Here is an 18,982-nt window from a genome sequence, read left to right on the forward strand (position 1 = left end):
TATGCTATAGGAGCAGACCATGTGTCAGCTATGGAACCCCTGGAGATAAGCAGTCCAGAATAGGTTGGCAACATCCCTATACTTATGAGTGGTGAATAACTGCACTAGCATCTCTTCTTTATAGGTCTTTGATACCTGTGGTCTACATTGGTGTTACATTGACCAAATAATCAACGAAAGGAGTTTTGGACAAACAAGCACCAAGTCCTCTTTTCACATCTGGTATGGACCTGCTTCAGAGGAGGCCTCATTTTAGGCCATGCTCACACAATAGCATTTACAATGCATTTTTTGTCATGATTTTCCAAAAAAAGCAGTTTTTTACTGCACTGTGTTTTTGAAAAATCAAGCCAAAAAACACATCAGGAACTTATCATGTAAGCAAGCCCTCACTGTTTGTTATGGGCACCTTTACCTCTTTATACAGTAGGTACTGAAAATATTCATACTCCTTTAAATTTTTCACTCTTTTATTGCAGCCATTTGGTAAATTCAAAAAAGTTCATTTTTTTCTCATTAATGTACACTCTGCACCCCATCTTGACTGAAGAAAAAACAGAAATATAGTAATTTTTGCAAATTTATTAAAAAAGAAAAACTGAAATATCACATGGTCATAAGTATTCAGACCCTTTGCTCAGTATTGAGTAGAAGCACCCTTTTGCGCTAGTACAGCCTTGAGTCTTCTTGGGAACGATGCAACAAGTTTTTCACACCTGGATTTGGGGATCCTCTGCCATTCTTCCTTGCAGATCCTCTCCAGTTCCGTCAGGTTGGATGGTGAACGTTGGCGGACAGCCATTTTCAGGTCTCTCCAGAGATGCTTAATTGGGTATAGGTCAGGACTCTGGCTGGGCCAGTCAAGAATGGTCACAGAGTTGTTCTGAAGCCACTCCTTTGTTATTTTAGCTGTGTGCTTAGGGTCATTGTCTTGTTGGAAGGTGAACCTTCGGCCAAGTCTGAGGTCCAGAGCACTCTGGAAGAGGTTTTCACCCAGGATATCTCTGCACTTGGCCGCATTCATTATTCCTTCAATGACAACCATTCGTCCTGTCCCTGCAACTGAAAAACACCCCCATAGCATGATGCTGCCACCACCATGTTTCACTGTTGGGATTGTATTGCACAGGTGATGAGCAGTGCCTGGTTTTCTCCACACATTCCCCTTATAATTATCACCAAAAAGGTCTATCTTTGTCTCATCAGACCAGAGAATCGTATTTCTCATAGTCTGGGAGTCCTTCATGTGTTTTTTATCAAATTCTATGCAGGCTTTCTTGCACGGAATAGAGACTTCTGTCGGGCCACTCTGCCATAAAGGCCTGACTGGTGGAGGGCTGCAGTGATAGTTGACTCTGTGGAACTTTCTCCCATCTCCCTACTGCATCTTGAGCTCAGCCACAGTGATCTTGGGGTTCTTCTTTACCTCTCTCACCAAGACTCTTCTCCCACGATTGCTCAGTTTGGCTGGATGGCCAGGTCTCGGAAGACTTCTTCCCTTTAAGGATTATGGAGGCCACTGTGCTTGAGTACTGCAGAAATTCTGTTGTAATCTTGGCCAGATCTGTGCCTTGCCACAATTCTGTCTCTGAGCTCCTTGGCCAGTTTGTCATGGTTCCCAATGGCAGGGGAACGTCAGGACACATAAATAACGAACGAGCTCTTGGGTGATGGAATCTCGAGCTGACCGTGAGCTAAACCTACCACACAACTAATAGTGGCCGGGGGGCGTGCCTACGTTTTATCCCTAGACGTCTCTCGCCAGCCGGAGAACTAACTTACCCTAGTAGAGGAAACAACAGACCTGGCTTACCTCTAGGGAAATTCCCCCAAAAAGGAGACAGAAGCCCCCCACATATATTGACGGTGAGTTCAGAGGAAAAGACATACGCAGTATGAAGGTAGGTTCAGCAAAGGGAGGTCCGCTTACTAGATAGTAGAAAGATACAAAAGGGAACTGCACAGTCAGCTGAAAACCCTTTTAAAATACCATCCTGAAATTACTTTAAAACTCATGTGTCAATTCATGACACCGGAGTGGTAATTTCAGCCCACAAGAGCTTCCAGCTACAGAAAAAGACTTAACTGTAAACTGGAACAAAAATGCAAACAAACTTAGGACTAAGAGTCCAACTTAGCTGATCAGTAGTCTAGGAGCAGGAACATGCAACAGAAAGGCTCTGGTTACATTGATGGCCGGCAAGGCAATGACTGAAGAGCAGGATTAAATAGGAACTCCCCACTACTGATGAAAACAGGTGAACTGAGAAAGAAAACACACCCGAGTCACCAGTACCACTAGCCACCACCAGAAGGAGCCCAAAAGCAGATTCACAACAGTACCCCCCCCCCTCAAGGAGGGGGCACCGAACCCTCACAAGAACCACCAGGGCGATCCGGATGAGCCCTATGAAAGGCACGAACCAAATCAGAGGCGTGAACATCAGAAGCAGTTACCCAAGAATTATCTTCTTGACCATAGCCCTTCCACTTAACCAGATATTGTAGTCTCCGTCTGGAAATACGGGAGTCCAAGATTTTCTCTACAACATACTCCAATTCACCCTCAACCAGCACAGGAGCAGGAGGCTCGGTAGAAGGAACAACCGGCACCTCATACCTCCGCAACAACGACCGATGGAAGACATTATGGATAGCGAAAGATGCCGGAAGGTCTAAACGAAAGGATACAGGGTTAAGAATCTCCAAAATCCTATAAGGACCGATGAACCGAGGCTTAAACTTAGGAGAAGAAACCCTCATAGGAACAAAACGGGAAGACAACCACACCAAGTCCCCAACACGAAGACGTGGACCAACACGACGACGGCGGTTAGCAAAATGCTGAGTCTTCTCCTGGGACAACTTCAAATTGTCCACCACCTGTCCCCAAATCCGATGCAACCTATCCACCATAGTATCCACTCCAGGACAATCCGAAGACTCCACCTGACCGGAAGAAAAACGAGGGTGAAACCCCGAATTGCAAAAGAAAGGGGAAACCAAAGTGGCAGAACTAGCCCGATTATTGAGGGCAAACTCTGCCAACGGCAAAAAGGCAACCCAGTCATCCTGATCCGCAGACACAAAACACCTCAAATAAGTCTCCAAGGTCTGATTAGTTCGCTCAGTCTGGCCATTAGTCTGAGGATGGAACGCAGACGAAAAAGACAAATCAATGCCCATCCTAGCACAGAATGCCCGCCAAAATCTAGACACGAACTGGGTCCCCCTGTCAGAAACTATATTTTCCGGAATACCATGCAAGCGAACCACATTTTGAAAAAACAGAGGAACCAATTCGGATGAGGAAGGCAACTTCGGCAAGGGTACCAAATGAACCATCTTTGAAAAACGGTCACACACCACCCAGATGACAGACATTTTCTGAGAAGCAGGGAGATCAGAAATAAAATCCATAGAGATGTGAGTCCAAGGCCTCTTCGGAATAGGCAAGGATAACAACAATCCGCTAGCCCGAGAACAACAAGGCTTGGCCCGAGCACAAACATCACAAGACTGCACAAAAACTCGTACGTCTCGAGACAGGGAAGGCCACCAGAAGGACCTAGCCACCAAATCCCTAGTGCCAAAGATTCCAGGATGACCTGCCAACGCAGAAGAATAAACCTCCGAGATGACTCTACTGGTCCAATCATCAGGAGTAAACAGTCTACCAGGCGGGCAACGATCAGGTCTATCCGCCTGAAACTCCTGCAAAGCCCGTCGCAGGTCTGTGGAAACAGCAGATAATATCACCCCATCCTTAAGGATACCTGTAGGTTCAGAATCACCAGGGGAATCAGGCTCAAAACTCCTAGAAAGGGCATCTGCCTTCACATTTTTAGAACCTGGTAGGTATGAGACCACAAAATTAAACCGAGAGAAAAACAACGACCAACGCGCCTGTCTAGGATTCAGGCGCTTGGCAGACTCAAGATAAATCAGATTCTTGTGATCGGTCAATACCACCACCTGATGTCTAGCCCCCTCCAGCCAATGACGCCACTCCTCAAAAGCCCACTTCATAGCCAAAAGCTCCCGATTACCAATATCATAGTTTCGCTCGGCGGGCGAAAATTTTCGAGAAAAGAACGCACAAGGTCTCATCACGGAGCAGTCGGAACTTTTCTGCGACAAAACCGCCCCAGCTCCAATCTCGGAAGCGTCGACCTCAACCTGAAAAGGAAGAGCAACATCAGGCTGACGCAACACAGGGGCAGAAGAAAAGCGGCGCTTAAGCTCCCGAAAGGCCTCCACAGCAGCAGGGGACCAATCGGCAACATCAGCACCCTTTTTAGTCAAATCAGTCAATGGTTTAGCAACATCCGAAAAACCAGTTATAAATCGACGATAAAAATTAGCAAAGCCCAAGAATTTCTGAAGGCTCTTAAGAGAAGTAGGTTGCGTCCAATCACAAATAGCCCGAACCTTGACAGGATCCATCTCAATGGAAGAAGGGGAAAAAATGTACCCCAAAAAAGAAATCTTTTGAACCCCAAAAATACACTTAGAACCCTTCACACACAAGGAATTAGCCCGCAAAACCTGAAAAACCCTCCTGACTTGTTGGACATGAGAGTCCCAGTCATCCGAAAAAATCAAAATATCATCCAGATACACAATCATAAATTTATCCAAATATTCACGGAAAATGTTATGCATAAAGGACTGAAAGACTGAAGGGGCATTTGAAAGACCAAAAGGCATTACTAAATACTCAAAATGGTCCTCGGGCGTATTAAATGCGGTTTTCCACTCATCCCCCTGCTTAATTCGCACCAAATTATACGCCCCACGAAGATCAATCTTAGAGAACCACTTAGCACCCTTTATTCGAGCAAACAAATCAGTCAGCAGTGGCAAAGGATACTGATATTTGACTGTAATTTTATTCAAGAGTCGATAATCAATACATGGCCTCAAAGAGCCATCTTTTTTAGATACAAAGAAAAAACCGGCTCCTAAGGGAGATGAAGAAGGACGAATATGTCCCTTTTCCAGGGACTCCCTAATATACTCTCGCATAGCAACATGTTCAGGTACGGATAAATTAAACAAACGACCCTTTGGAAATTTACTGCCTGGAATCAGATCTATGGTACAATCGCAATCTCTGTGAGGAGGGAGTGAACCAAGCTTAGGCTCCTCAAAAACATCACGATAATCAGACAAAAATGCCGGAATCTCAGAGGGAATAGATGATGAAATGGAAACCAAAGGTACGTCCCCATGAGCCCCCTGACATCCCCAGCTTAACACAGACATTGCTTTCCAGTCAAGGACTGGGTTATGAGATTGTAACCATGGCAATCCGAGCACCAAAACATCATGTAGATTGTACAACACAAGGAAGCGAATCACCTCCTGATGGTCTGGAGTCATACGCATAGTCACTTGTGTCCAGTATTGTTGTTTATTACTAGCCAATGGCGTAGAATCAATACCCTTCAAAGGTATAGGGACTTCCAGAGGCTCTAGATTAAACCCACAGCGCCTGGCAAAGGACCAATCCATAAGACTCAAAGCGGCGCCAGAGTCGACATAGGCGTCCGCGGTAATTGACGATAATGAACAAATCAAGGTCACAGATAGAATAAACTTAGACTGTAAAGTGCCAATTGAAACAGACTTATCAACCTTCTTTGTGCGTCTAGAGCATGCTGATATAACATGAGTTGAATCACCACAATAGAAGCACAACCCATTTTTTCGCCTAAAATTCTGCCGTTCGCTTCTGGACAGAATTCTATCACATTGCATATTCTCTGGCGCCTTCTCAGAAGACACCGCCAAATGGTGCACAGGTTTACGCTCCCGCAAACGCCGATCAATCTGAATAGCCATTGTCATGGACTCATTCAGACCTGTAGGCGCAGGGAACCCCACCATAACATCCTTAATGGCATCAGAGAGACCCTCTCTGAAATTCGCCGCCAAAGCGCACTCATTCCACTGAGTAAGCACAGACCATTTACTGTTGTGAATTTGGATTCTGGGCTCCCCCGGTGGCCGCTTGTGGAATTGGACTTGTCATCCTCTTTCCTGTTTCACCTGATTCCATCAGTAGTGGGTGTCGCTATTTAAGCTCATTTCTCTGGTGGTTTCTTGCCGGTCAACAATGTTATCTGATGCCTCTCAGTGCTTGTTCCTGCTTCTAGACAACTACTGATAAGTTGGACTTTTGTCCATGTTTTGTTTGCCTATTTGTTCCAGTTCGCAGCTGAAGTTTTGTTACTGTGTCTGGAAAGCTCTCGTCGATCAGGGATTGCTACTCTGGCGTTATGAGTTAATGCCAGAGTTTAAGGTAATCTCTGGATGGTGTTTTGTTAGTATTTTTCTGCTGACCATGAAAGTATACTATCTGTCTTCTGCTATCTAGTAAGCGGACCTCAAATTTGCTAAGACTATTTTCCTGCTGCGTTTGTTGTTTCATCTGAACTCACCGTCATTATATGTGGGGGGCTACTGTCTTCTTTGGAATATTTCTCTAGAGGTGAGCCAGGTCTTATATTTCCCTCTGCTAGCTATTTAGGTCTTAGGCCAGAGCTGGGCATCTAGCGATAAATAGGAAATGCTACCTGGCTATTTCTAGTTGCGCGGCAGGCTTAGTTCATGGTCAGTATAGTTCCATCTTCCGAGAGCTTGTTCCTCTATAGGCTTGCTATGATCTCTGCCTGCAGAGATCATGACAGTTTGACCGGCCAATAAAGTGTTAAAGACCCAGGTTGAGAAAGGAGAGTTATAAGAAGTCTGCTGGAATTTTTTTTTTTTTTTTTTTTTTTCCTCCAGTCTGCCTTGCTGCAGTCTTTTTTCTCTCTCTCCTCCTAATCTCTGTATGCGCTGTGTGCACCTGACAATAATGGATCTCCAGAGTGTAACTGCGGGTTTGAATAATCTCATCACGAAAGTACAAAATTTACAAGATTTTGTGGTACATGCTCCGGTATCTGAGCCGAGAATTCCTTTGCCGGAGTTCTTCACAGGGAATAGAGATAGCTTCCAGAATTTCCGAAATAATTGTAAGCTTTATTTGTCCCTGAAGTCTCGTTCAGCTGGAGACCCTGCTCAGCAGGTTAGGATTGTGATTTCCTTGCTCAGGGGTGACCCTCAAGATTGGGCCTTCTCATTGCCAGCAGGGGATCCTGCGTTACGCGATGTGGATGCGTTTTTTCTGGCCTTGGGCTTGCTTTATGAGGAACCTCATTTGGAACTTCAGGCAGAAAAAACTTTGATGGCACTATCTCAGGGGCAAGACGAAGCTGAAGTTTTCTGCCAAAAATTCCGTAAATGGTCTGTGCTTACTCAGTGGAATGAGTGCGCCTTGGCGGCAACTTTCAGAGAAGGTCTCTCTGATGCCGTTAAGGATGTTATGGTGGGGTTCCCTTTGCCTGCAGGTCTGAATGAGTCCATGACAATGGCTATTCAGATTGATAGGCGTCTGCGGGAGCGCAAACCGATGCACCATCTGGCGGTGTCTATGGAAAAGACGCCAGAAAGTATGCAGTGTGATAGAATTCTGTCCAGGAGCGAGCGACAGAATTTTAGACGGAAGAATGGATTGTGTTTCTATTGTGGGGATTCTACTCATGTTATATCGGCATGCTCTAGGCGTACAAAGAAGCTTGATAAGTCTGTTTCCATTGGCACTATTCAGTCTAAGTTTATTTTGTCTGTAACCCTGATTTGCTCTTTGTCATCCATTACCACGGACGCCTATGTTGACTCTGGCGCCGCTCTGAGTCTTATGGATTGGTCCTTTGCCAATCGTTGTGGTTTTGATTTAGAGCCTTTGGAGTCTCTTATTCCTCTGAAGGGGATTGACTCCACCCCATTGGCTAATAATAAACCACAATACTGGACACAAGTAACCATGCGTATCAATCCGGATCACCAGGAGATTATTCGTTTCCTGGTGCTGTATAATTTACATGACGATTTGGTACTGGGATTGCCATGGTTGCAGTCTCACAACCCAGTCTTGGACTGGAGAGCTATGTCTGTGTTGAGCTGGGGATGTAAGGGTATTCATGGGGACGTACCTTTGGTTTCTATTTCGTCGTCCATTCCCTCTGAAGTCCCTGAGTTCCTCTCTGATTATCAAGACGTCTTTGACGAACCCAAGCTTGGGTCGTTACCTCCGCACCGTGAGTGCGATTGTGCCATAGATTTGATACCGGGTTGTAAATATCCAAAGGGTCGTTTGTTTAATTTGTCTGTGCCGGAACATGCTGCTATGCGGGAATATATAAAGGAGTCTTTGGAAAAGGGACTTATTCGTCCATCTTCTTCTCCCTTGGGAGCTGGGTTTTTCTTTGTCTCAAAAAAAGACGGCTCTTTGAGACCATGTATTGATTATCGGCTTCTGAATAAGATCACTGTTAAGTATCAATACCCATTGCCATTGCTTACTGATTTGTTTGCTCGTATAGAGGGTGCTAAGTGGTTCTCTAAAATTGATCTTCGTGGGGCGTATAATTTGGTGCGGATCAGGCAGGGGGATGAGTGGAAGACCGCATTTAATACGCCCGAGGGCCACTTTGAGTATTTGGTCATGCCTTTTGGTCTTTCTAATGCCCCTTCAGTTTTCCAGTCTTTTATGCATGATATTTTCCGCGATTTTCTGGATAGATTTATGATAATATATCTGGATGATATTCTGATTTTTTCTGATGACTGGGACTCTCATGTCCAGCAGGTCAGGAGAGTTTTTCAGGTTCTGCGGTCTAATTCTTTATGTGTGAAGGGGTCTAAGTGCGTTTTTGGGGTCCAGAAAATTTCCTTTTTGGGGTATATTTTTTCTCCCTCTTCCATTGAGATGGATCCCGTCAAGGTGCAAGCTATTTGTGACTGGACTCAGCCCTCCTCTCTTAAGGGTCTTCAGAGATTTTTGGGCTTTGCCAACTTTTACCGCCGATTTATTGCTGGTTTTTCGGATGTCGTTAAACCACTGACTGATTTGACCAGACAAGGCGCTGATGTTGCTAATTGGTCCCCTCATGCTGTAGAGGCCTTTCAGGAGCTTAAGCGCCGTTTTGCCTCTGCCCCTGTGTTGCGTCAGCCTGATGTGAATCTGCCTTTTCAGGTTGAGGTTGACGCTTCGGAGATCGGAGCTGGGGCAGTGTTGTCGCAGAAAGGTTCCGACTGCTCCGTCATTAGGCCTTGTGCCTTCTTTTCTCGCAAATTTTCGCCCGCAGAGCGGAATTATGATGTTGGGAATCGGGAGCTTTTGGCCATGAAGTGGGCGTTTGAGGAGTGGCGCCATTGGCTCGAGGGGGCTAGGCATCAGGTGGTGGTATTGACTGACCACAAAAATTTGATTTATCTTGAGACTGCCAGACGCCTGAACCCTAGACAGGCGCGCTGGTCTTTATTTTTTTCTCGCTTTAATTTTGTGGTGTCATACCTACCGGGTTCTAAGAATGTTAAGGCAGATGCCCTTTCTAGGAGTTTTGACCCGGACTCTCCTGGTAATTCTGAACCCACAGGTATCCTTAGGGAGGGAGTAATTTTGTCGGCCGTTTCTCCTGATCTGCGGCGGTCCTTGCAAGAGTTTCAGGCGGATAGACCGGATCGTTGTCCGCCTGATAGACTGTTTGTTCCGGATGATTGGACCAGCAGAGTCATCTCTGAGGTACATTCTTCTGCATTGGCAGGTCATCCCGGAATTTTTGGTACCAGGGATTTGGTGGCAAGATCCTTCTGGTGGCCTTCTCTGTCACGAGATGTGCGAGTCTTTGTGCAGTCATGTGACGTTTGTGCTCGGGCCAAGTCTTGTAGTTCTCGGGCTAGCGGACTGCTGTTGCCCTTGCCTATTCCTAAGAGGCCTTGGACACACATCTCGATGGATTTTATTTCAGATCTGCCTGTTTCCCAGAAGATGTCTGTCATCTGGGTGGTCTGTGACCGTTTCTCTAAAATGGTCCATTTGGTTCCTCTGCCCAAGTTGCCTTCTTCTTCTGAGTTGGTTCCTCTGTTTTTTCAGAATGTTGTTCGATTGCACGGTATTCCTGAGAATATTGTTTCTGACAGAGGTACCCAATTTGTGTCTAGATTTTGGCGGGCATTCTGTGCTAGGATGGGCATAGATTTGTCTTTTTCATCTGCTTTTCACCCTCAGACTAATGGCCAGACCGAGCGGACTAATCAGACCCTTGAGACATATCTGAGGTGTTTTGTCTCTGCTGACCAGGATGATTGGGTTGCTTTTTTGCCATTGGCAGAGTTCGCCCTCAATAATCGGGCCAGTTCTTCCACCTTGGTGTCCCCGTTTTTCTGTAATTCGGGGTTTCACCCTCGATTTTCCTCCGGTCAGGTGGAATCCTCGGATTGTCCTGGAGTGGATGCGGTGGTGGAGAGATTGCATCACATCTGGGGGCAGGTTATGGACAATTTGAAGTTGTCCCAGGAGAAGACTCAGCGTTTTGCCAACCGTCATCGTCGTGTTGGTTCTCGGCTTTGTGTTGGAGATTTAGTGTGGTTGTCTTCTCGTTTTGTCCCTATGAGGGTCTCTTCTCCTAAGTTTAAACCTCGGTTCATCGGCCCTTATAGAATATTGGAGATTCTTAATCCTGTTTCTTTCCGTTTGGACCTCCCTGCGTCCTTTTCCATTCATAACGTTTTTCATCGGTCGTTATTGCGCAGGTATGAGGTACCTGTTGTACCTTCTGTTGAGCCTCCTGCTCCGGTGTTGGTTGAGGGTGAGTTGGAGTACGTTGTGGAGAAAATTTTGGACTCTCGTGTTTCCAGACGGAAACTCCAGTATCTGGTCAACTGGAAGGGTTACGGCCAGGAGGATAATTCTTGGGTCAATGCATCTGATGTTCATGCTTCTGATCTTGTTCGTGCCTTCCATAGGGCTCATCCTGGTCGCCCTGGTGGATCTGGTGAGGGTTCGGTGCCCCCTCCTTGAGGGGGGGGTACTGTTGTGAATTTGGATTCTGGGCTCCCCCGGTGGCCGCTTGTGGAATTGGACTTGTCATCCTCTTTCCTGTTTCACCTGATTCCATCAGTAGTGGGTGTCGCTATTTAAGCTCATTTCTCTGGTGGTTTCTTGCCGGTCAACAATGTTATCTGATGCCTCTCAGTGCTTGTTCCTGCTTCTAGACAACTACTGATAAGTTGGACTTTTGTCCATGTTTTGTTTGCCTATTTGTTCCAGTTCGCAGCTGAAGTTTTGTTACTGTGTCTGGAAAGCTCTCGTCGATCAGGGATTGCTACTCTGGCGTTATGAGTTAATGCCAGAGTTTAAGGTAATCTCTGGATGGTGTTTTGTTAGTATTTTTCTGCTGACCATGAAAGTATACTATCTGTCTTCTGCTATCTAGTAAGCGGACCTCAAATTTGCTAAGACTATTTTCCTGCTGCGTTTGTTGTTTCATCTGAACTCACCGTCATTATATGTGGGGGGCTACTGTCTTCTTTGGAATATTTCTCTAGAGGTGAGCCAGGTCTTATATTTCCCTCTGCTAGCTATTTAGGTCTTAGGCCAGAGCTGGGCATCTAGCGATAAATAGGAAATGCTACCTGGCTATTTCTAGTTGCGCGGCAGGCTTAGTTCATGGTCAGTATAGTTCCATCTTCCGAGAGCTTGTTCCTCTATAGGCTTGCTATGATCTCTGCCTGCAGAGATCATGACAATTTACGAAATCTTTGGCAGTATATTTCAGCTTCATCTTGCCCTTGAGATAGGGCCATCAAGGCTTTTTCAGCCTGAATCTCTAAATTAGGTTCCTCATAAAGCAACCCCAAAGCCAGAAAAAACGCATCCACATTGAGCAACGCAGGATCCCCTGGTGCCAATGCAAATGCCCAATCTTGAGGGTCACCTCGCAGCAAGGAAATTACAATCTTAACCTGCTGTGCGGGATCTCCAGCGGAGCGAGGTCTCAGAGAAAGAAATAATTTACAATTATATTTGAAATTCAGAAAACGAGATCTATCTCCAGAGAAAAACTCTGGTATAGGAATTCTAGGTTCAGATATAGGAGCATGTATAACAAAATCCTGTAAATTTTGAACTTTAGTGGCAAGATTATTCAAACCTGTAGCCAAACTCTGAGGATCCATTTTAAGCAGGTGAGATCAGAGCCATTCAAGGGTTGGAAGGAGAGGGAGACAAAGACTGCAATTAGAGCTGAAATGCAACTGATTCAACTATAGAGCAAGCACCAAGGAAACAAAACAAAAAAAAATTTGCAGACTTCTTTTTCTCTCCTTTCTTCTGCCAACAGTTTTAACACTTGGCCGGCCATACTGTCATGGTTCCCAATGGCAGGGGAACGTCAGGACACATAAATAACGAACAAGCTCTTGGGTGATGGAATCTCGAGCTGACCGTGAGCTAAACCTACCACACAACTAATAGTGGCCGGGGGGCGTGCCTACGTTTTATCCCTAGACGTCTCTCGCCAGCCGGAGAACTAACTTACCCTAGTAGAGGAAACAACAGACCTGGCTTACCTCTAGGGAAATTCCCCCAAAAAGGAGACAGAAGCCCCCCACATATATTGACGGTGAGTTCAGAGGAAAAGACATACGCAGTATGAAGGTAGGTTCAGCAAAGGGAGGTCCTCTTACTAGATAGTAGAAAGATACAAAAGGGAACTGCACAGTCAGCTGAAAACCCTTTTAAAATACCATCCTGAAATTACTTTAAAACTCATGTGTCAACTCATGACACCGGAGTGGTAATTTCAGCCCACAAGAGCTTCCAGCTACAGAAAAAGACTTAACTGTAAACTGGAACAAAAATGCAAACAAACTTAGGACTAAGAGTCCAACTTAGCTGATCAGTAGTCTAGGAGCAGGAACATGCAACAGAAAGGCTCTGGTTACATTGATGGCCGGCAAGGCAATGACTGAAGAGCAGGATTAAATAGGAACTCCCCACTACTGATGAAAACAGGTGAACTGAGAAAGAAAACACACCCGAGTCACCAGTACCACTAGCCACCACCAGAAGGAGCCCAAAAGCAGATTCACAACACCAGTTCCTTTGACCTCATGATTCTCAATTGGTCTGACATGCACTGTGAGCTGTGAGGTCTTATATAGACAGGTGTGTGCCTTTCCAAATCAAGTCCTATCAGTTTAATTAAACACAGCTGGACTCCAATGAAGGCGCATAACCATCTCAAGGAGGATCACAAGGAAATGGACAGCATGTGACTTAAATATGAGTGTTTGAGCAAAAGGTCTGAATTAGTGATGAGCGAATATACTCGTTACTCAAGATTTCCCAAGCACGCTCGCGTGACCTCCAAGTATTTTTTAGTGCTCAGAGATTTAGTTTTCCTCACCTCAGCTGAATGATTTACATCTGTTAGCCAGCTTGATTACATGTGGGGATTCCCTAGCAACCAGGCAACCCCCACATGTACTTATGCTGGCTAACAGATGCAAATCCTTCAGCTGCGGCGATGAAAACTAAATCTCCGAGCACTAAAAAATACTCGGAGGACACCCGAGCGTGCTCGGGAAATCTCGAGAAACGAGCATATTCGCTCATCACTAGTCTGAATACTTAAAAAAATGTGATATTTCACTTTTTCTTTTTTATTAAATTTGAAAAAATTTCTACATTTCTGTTTTTTTTCAGTCAAGATGGGGTGCAAAGTGTACATTAAAGATAAAAAAATGAACCTTTTGAATTTACCAAATGGCTGCAATGAAACAAAGAGTGAAAAATTTAAAGGGGTATAAATATTTTCCATACCCACTGTATATCCCTGTTTGTTAAGCATTTCTGTAACATTAAATGCTTAGTGCTACACATGCTTTGTGGAGGTCATGGTCTAAAAAAGATAGGCTAGGGTTTACCATGCCTTCCAACTTGTGACGAATAGAAAGAGGGAGAAATTATTTGGCAAATTTTGGCCCCTGGCAACACCCCAATCCACTCCCATTGACTATTTCTTTCTACCCTGGCAGGAGGAGTTGTCAGATGGGTGCTTGTAGTGAGAGAAGTGAGAGCAATTCAGCAGATGCAAGAGACTTCAGGGCAAAGACCCAAATCTTGGACTGTCCACTGTATTCGGGACGGTTGGGACTAGAGATGAGCGGATTGGCATCCAGGTCAGTGCTTCTTGGCGACTGGATGGGAGGCCGTGAATCTCTTACCTTCTGGCATCCCCGGAGTGGCTTTTGATTAGCCAGGGTCGGCACAACGTCAACTGTCCGTCCTGCTCAATTCTAGTTGGGATCTGTGTATTATACTTTGTTAATTAATTCACAATAGGAGCCGCCAGTATGTTCTTATCGTTATGTAACTTCACAATATGACATTTTTTGTGTTTGTAAGGATGTGTTCACACATATTGCAAAAATAATGTTTTTTGTTTTCTGCAGATTCCGCATCACACCACACAATAACAATCATTTCTGATTATTGCTGCATTATTTTAGGCCTTCTACCCCTTATTTGTGGCATTTTGGTGCAGATTTAAAGCCACGTTTTAGTTTGTTTTTCTATTGTACAGAAAAGCTTTGATTCTGCACTTGAAAAAGTAACTGCAGTTTTTTACATTTTTTTAGGCTCCTCCTAGAAGCCGCTAGAGAAAAAAAGCACCATCTTTTAGGCGTCGGGATTCTCCCGCTGCACGGGATAGATCCCAAGCCTTATCTGCCTCTGCGGTCTCCCATGTAGCTTTGGCCACTGCGGAGTATAGACGTCGGTTCCAGCGTCTTGCTCAGGCTCGTGCTGTTCGTTTGGTTACTGCTGACTCTCCAGCCAAGTCTATGGTAACCAGGGATAGGCAGCAGCGACCAGACGCTCTGGATTTTAAGTCCAGAAATCACCTTACTGAGCATGTCTGTGATGTGGTGTCTTCCTGTTAGTGGTCGGATGTCTCCGGCTCTGGTGATGTGGCAGCTCCAGATTGGCCCACGGGCGATGTCTCGCCCAACTGGGCGTAAGTGTTTGGGGTCGAGCCTTATGTATAAAAAGTCCCCAGCAGTGCACTAGTATCATTTAAAAGTATGTATGGCTATGTGAGCGGAGTTTCTACCCCTCTGTCTGCAATTGTTGTGTGTCTGTCTAGCTTGGGACTGTACATGTAGGCAGGCAGCTAGCGACAGTGGGGACAATTAGCCATTGGCTTAGCATCTCGTTCCTACATGTTTGCGGTTAGAACAGTAGAGTTCCAGAGCAAGCACAACCCTAGTCGGGTAATTTAGCTCTGAACATCTGTTCCGTTTCTGTGTGCGAGTGACACAGCTCAATTGCAGAGCTGCTCTTTCTTTTCTGTGTGCGAGTGACACAGCTCAGTTGCAGAGCTGCCCTTTCATTTCTGTGTGCGAGTGACACAGCTCAGTTGCAGAGCTGCCCTTTCATTTCTGTGTGCGAGTGACACAGCTCAGTTGCAGAGCTGCCCTATCATTTCTGTGTGCGAGTGACACAGCTCAGTTGCAGAGCTGCCCTATCATTTCTGTGTGCGAGTGACACAGCTCAGTTGCAGAGCAGTGCTTTAGTTTCTGTGTGCAAGTGACACAGCTCAGTAGCAGAGTATCTCTTTTTCGTTTCTGTTCTGTTTCTCTCTGCGGAATAACAGAGCTTGGAACTCTACCTCCTGTTCACACTGAGTGGCGGCAACTCTGTGTGTACAAGTAATCGCTCGCCGTGTGTTCTGTCATTGCTCACTAGCAGCAGTTCAATATCTTTTGCACAGTGGACCCCGGGTTGTGATTGCACTTTACTATTTACTTTATTTAGTGCAATCCGCCAACCCTAACACCATCTTTAGACCACTAGGGGCACAGTGCTCATGAAACACAGCAACATTTCTGTGCAAAAAAAACCCAGCAGAAAATACGCAGCATTTACTTTACATGTGAACATGGTCTAAATGTCTAAGCAAAGTGGATGTAATTCCATGAAATCTCTGCCCTCGATGAATCTAAAGGCACTGCTGAGCTCTGCGGTTTGGGTGTGTTTTTTTCCCTCTATAGGCTTCTATGTGGAGCCTGAGAAAAAACGCAAGAATGAGAAATTATTGTTGCATTTTTAAGAGCAGAATCAAAGCTTTTCTGTTCTATTAAAAAAACATAAAAAATGTGCATTCACTGCTGCACCAAAACCACATCAAATATGGGAAAAATGCATAAAATAAATGCAGCAAACATGCAATAATCAGAGAAGATTGTTCTTGCATCGTTTATTATTTTTGTAGTTTTATAAGAACAGAAAAATCTGACTTTTTCTTCAACTCAGTATACAACTGCAAAGAAATACACTGCTGTGTCCAATGTACATGTATAATCTGCTTTTAGGTTAACTAGCTGCAATATAGGTCAAGATTACCAAAATCTCCTATGTGCATTGTTATGACTGAGCTGTGGCTCATCCATAGGGCTGCTGCCTGTGAACTTGGGGATGCGAATTTGCGTCCTGGGAGACCTCCACACGGTAGATGTGAATAAATATAATTTATGCAGAGAGCAGTCCCGCCCCCTGAGAAGGAGGAGCTACAGAGAGATGAAGACATTTGAGAGAGGTGAGATAGAAGCCAGGATAAAAGCTTTGACGTGCCAAGACACGGGACTGAGCCCTCAAATCGGGACAGTCCCGTTGAGTCCGGGATGGTTGGGAGCTATGGTTTTCCTATTCTCTTCAAGCATTTCCATAGTTATTATGAGCTTTATTTTAAACTCTATGTATATAAAACTCCTTATTCCATTTTTTAAAACTTTTTGTTAATACTTATGCCCTCCTATTTGTAAGTTGACAAACCCCTTACTTCTCACCACTAGTGTAAATTAATTGTTTCTTTTATTACATGTCATATACTGTGTTGTACTCAGTTCCACCTCATTTGTATGTAATCTAACATGTATGCAGGTCAGTGCATTGTAGTATTAAGTTGTCACCACCTGATCTCTCCATTGATCAGAGGATGTATATAGAGCTGTTGTCCAGGTAGTAAAACAGGCTGTGGATGAGGCACCTTGACATGCAGAGATTGTCTGTACCGAAGGAAGACAATAATGGTATTAAGGAAATGGCTTGATAAAGTCAGAATCTCAGTGGAACCTGCAATGGATGCTGTAGCTGCTGAGTAAGATGTTAATCATGAAGCCAGTTACATAGTATGTTTGAAAAAGGACACATCCATCAAGTATATAGCCTGAATCCTTGTAAAGTGCACAGGGTGAGAGGCAAGGTGATGGTGTAGGAGCATATCAACTATGAAAACTTGTTGCTTTTGCTGTGTGAGTGAGTTTCTTAGAATCAATGTGGACTTCATAACTTGGCAGCTTTGTCATAGCTTCTGCTTAGCGTCCAAGGCACAGGCTTTGTTAGAATATGATTCTGGTGAAGGTTGGTGCTGATTCCATACAACAACACTAATCTATAGCGCAAGTAGCTGTGGTCATGGAAGGAAGTGTTTTAGCACCAGAAAGAGGGATGTTGGACGTGAGTGGAAAACCTGTTATAGCCTATTGTAACAGACATCAGCTTGTCCATGGAGGTCATGTCGATGAACTGTAAACCAGAGAAAACTTGTTCACTTGGAAATCTTTTGTGGACAGGAGGCTAAGCAGATCACTCATTGAAGGAGAAGTAGTTTGCTGGAGACAAAGGATGCGTCATCCTAGGCGATTGGCTCTGGGAGGCAGCTATAGAAATATGTAATTGTGGAGGGAGCCATGGAGGGGAGAATGGTGCTGAGTTTATAAGTAGGGGTAACTAGGAAGGAGCTGCAGAGTAGGCTTGGTTACCTGGTGAACTCAGAAGTGGCTTTTTTAGTTCAGCTGTGTTGTGGGCATTAATAGAAGCATCTACTTTGAGGGTATAGTCTGGGATAAGAGAAATTGGTCCATGAGAGCAGGTCAGGTTTATGAGGAATATACACTTTGGTTTTTATGGAAAGTGTATTACAAATTTAGGGCTGCTGTGAGTTAACAGTGGCCTGGAGTGAAGCACTATTCAATTTTCTGGGACACCGGAGAAAGAAACTTTTAACATTTAATCGTAGATATTAAAATCTCACAAACAAATCTTTAAAGGTCTTAAACATGGTTATAAAACAAGTATCACCTATAAATCTTTAACCCATTAAATACTGGGTAATTTAGGATTTAACCCATTAGAAAATCATACCGTTTAATTGGTTTGGTTGGTTGTATGTATATTGCTCAAAAAAACAAAGGGAACACTTAAACAACAGACTATAAATCAAACTTCTGTGAAATCAAAATGCAACACTGTTTGGCAATCAATTTCACATGCTGTTATGCAAATGGTATAGACAACAGATGGAAATTATTGGCAATTATCAAGACACACTCAATAAAGGAGTTGTTCTGCAGATGTTGACCTCAGACCACATCTCAGTCAGTACCAATGCTTTCTGGCTGATGTTTTGGTCACTTTTGAATGTAGGTTGTACTTTCACACTCGTGGTAGAATGAGACGGACTCTACAACCCGCACAAGTGGCTCAGGTAGTGCAGCTCATCGAGGATGGCACATCAATGCGAGCTTTGGAAAGAAGATTTGCTGTATCTGTCAACGTAGTGTCCAGAGGCTGCAGGCGCTACCAGGAGACAGCCTAGTACACCAGGAGACGTAGATAAGGGCAACAACCAAGCAGCAGGACCGCTACATCAGCCTTTGTGCAAGGAGGAACAGCACTGCCAGAGCCCTGCAAAATTACATCCAGCAGGCCACAAATCTGCATGTGTCTGCACAAATGGTTAGAAACTCCATGAGGATGGTCTGAGTGACCTACGTCCACAGATGGGGTTGTGCTCACAGCCCAACACCGTGCAGGACGCTTGGCATTTGCCACAGAAAACCAGGATTGGCAAATTCGCCACTGGCGCCCTGTGCTCTTCACAGATGAAAGCAGGTTCACACTGAGCACATGTGACAGACGTGACAGAGTCTGGAGACGCCGTGGAGAGTGATCTGCTGCCTGCAACATCTTTCAGCATGACCGGTTTGGCAGTGGGTCAGTAATGGTGTGGGGTGGCATTTCTTT

At 44.8% G+C, this 18,982-nt stretch overlaps 1 long non-coding RNA gene across 1 annotated transcript; it reads left to right on the forward strand.

Annotated features, from left to right (window-relative positions):
- Positions 1-139: 139 nt before the first annotated feature.
- Positions 140-16,488, forward strand: LOC143769126 (uncharacterized). The gene is made up of 3 exons (XR_013214220.1): positions 140-222; positions 13,933-14,076; positions 16,350-16,488. It is a non-coding gene; the product is annotated as an uncharacterized LOC143769126 (long non-coding RNA).
- Positions 16,489-18,982: the final 2,494 nt, after the last annotated feature.

Source organism: Ranitomeya variabilis, chromosome 4 (assembly GCF_051348905.1).
Source record: "Ranitomeya variabilis isolate aRanVar5 chromosome 4, aRanVar5.hap1, whole genome shotgun sequence".
NCBI classification, from domain to species: domain Eukaryota; kingdom Metazoa; phylum Chordata; class Amphibia; order Anura; family Dendrobatidae; genus Ranitomeya; species Ranitomeya variabilis.